Here is a 2,500-nt window from a genome sequence, read left to right as displayed (position 1 = left end):
TTTCTGTGCGACCCTAACAGCCCCGTGAGCCACAAGAGACACATCCCCGCCAATTTCTAGCGTTTCACGGGGTCTATCCGTGAAAAATATAGACGTTTTTGAGTGCACATGCATTTCTGCTGCAGATGCCTCTGGAAGTTTCATGCCGTTCGTACGCAATGTGGCAACACGAAAATGACCCCTTTTCCCATTCCGAGGGATTTCTGTGCGACCCTAACTAACAGCGCCCGTGAGCCACAAGAGAGACATCCCCGCCAATTTATAGCGTTTCACGGGGTCTATCCGTGAAAAATATAGACGTTTTTGAGTGCACATGCATTCCTGCTGCAAATGCCTCTGGAAGTTTCATGCCGTTCCTATGCAATGTGGCCACACAAAAATGACCCGTTTTCCCATTCCGAGGCATTTCTGTGCGACCCTAACAGCCCCGTGAGCCACAAGAGAGACATCCCCGCCAACTTCTAGCGTTTGACGGGGTCTATGCGTGAAAAATATTAAAATTTTTGAGTGCACGTGCCTTTCTGCTGCAAATGCCTCTGGAAGTTTCATGGCGTTCCTATGCAATGTGGCAACACGAAAATGACCCCTTTTCCCATTCCGAGGGAGTTCTGTGCCACCCTAACAGCCCCGTGAGCCACAAGAGACACATCCCCGCCAATTTCTAGCGTTTCACGGGGTCTATCCGTGAAACATATAGAAGTTTTTGAGTGCACATGCATTCCTGCTGCAAATGCCTCTGGAAGTTTCATGCGGTTCGTACGCAATGTGGCAACACGAAAATGACCCGTTTTCCCATTCCCAGGGATTTCTGTGCGACCCGAACAGCCCCGTGAGTCATAAGAGACACATCCCCGCCAATTTCTAGCGTTTCACGGGGTCTATCCGTGAAAAATATCAATTTTTTTTTGACTGCACATGCATTTCTGCTGCAAATGCCTCTGGAAGTTGCATGCGGTTCGCATGCAATGTGGCGACACGAAAATGACCCGTTTTCCCATTCCGAGGGATTTCTGTGCCACCCTAACAGCCCCGTGAGCCACAAGAGAGACATCCCCGCCAATTTCTAGCGTATCACGGGGTCTATCCGTGAGAAATATTCACTTTTTTGAGTGCACATGCATTCCTGCTGCAAATGCCTCTGGAAGTTTCATGCGGTTCGTATGCAATGTGGCGACACGAAAATGACCCGTTTTCCCATTCCGAGGGATTTCTGTGCCACCCTAACAGCCCCGTGAGCCACAAGAGAGACATCCCCGCCCACTTCTAGCGTTTCACGGGGTCTCTCCGTGAAAAATATCACATTTTTTGAGTGCACATGCATTCCTGCTGCAAATGCCTCTGGAAGTTTCATGCGGTTCGCATGCAATGTGGCGACACGAAAATGACCCGTTTTTTCCCATTCCGAGGGATTTCTGTGCCACCCTAACAGCCCCGTGAGCCACAAGAGACACATCCCCGCCAATTTCTAGCGTTTCACGGGGTCTATCCGTGAAAAATATTCAATTTTTTGACTGCACATGCATTTCTGCTGCAAATGCCTCTGGAAGTTTCATGCGGTTCGCATGCAATGTGGCGACACGAAAATGACCCGTTTTCCCATTCCGAGGGATTTCTGTGCCACCCTAACAGCCCCGTGAGCCACAAGAGAGACATCGCCGCCAATTTCTAGCGTTTCACGGGGTCTATCCGTGAAAAATATTCACTTTTTTGACTGCACATGCATTCCTGCTGCAAATGCCTCTGGAAGTTTCATGCCGTTCGTATGCCAATTGTGGCAACACGAAAATGACCCGTTTTCCCATTCCGAGGGATTTCTGTGCGACCCTAACAGCCCCGTGAGCCACAAGAGACACATCCCCGCCAATTTCTAGCGTTTCACGGGGTCTATCCGTGAAAAATATAGACGTTTTTGAGTGCACATGCATTTCTGCTGCAGATGCCTCTGGAAGTTTCATGCCGTTCGTACGCAATGTGGCAACACGAAAATGACCCCTTTTCCCATTCCGAGGGATTTCTGTGCGACCCTAACTAACAGCGCCCGTGAGCCACAAGAGAGACATCCCCGCCAATTTATAGCGTTTCACGGGGTCTATCCGTGAAAAATATAGACGTTTTTGAGTGCACATGCATTCCTGCTGCAAATGCCTCTGGAAGTTTCATGCCGTTCCTATGCAATGTGGCCACACAAAAATGACCCGTTTTCCCATTCCGAGGCATTTCTGTGCGACCCTAACAGCCCCGTGAGCCACAAGAGAGACATCCCCGCCAACTTCTAGCGTTTGACGGGGTCTATGCGTGAAAAATATTAAAATTTTTGAGTGCACGTGCCTTTCTGCTGCAAATGCCTCTGGAAGTTTCATGGCGTTCCTATGCAATGTGGCAACACGAAAATGACCCCTTTTCCCATTCCGAGGGAGTTCTGTGCCACCCTAACAGCCCCGTGAGCCACAAGAGACACATCCCCGCCAATTTCTAGCGTTTCACGGGGTCTATCCGTGAA

Source organism: Petromyzon marinus, unplaced genomic scaffold (genome assembly GCF_048934315.1).
Source record: "Petromyzon marinus isolate PM22_M1 ecotype Great Lakes invasive population unplaced genomic scaffold, UKy_Petmar_22M1.pri1.0 PM_G_Scaffold_6, whole genome shotgun sequence".
NCBI lineage: Eukaryota > Metazoa > Chordata > Hyperoartia > Petromyzontiformes > Petromyzontidae > Petromyzon > Petromyzon marinus.
This window is presented reverse-complemented; position numbering follows the sequence as displayed.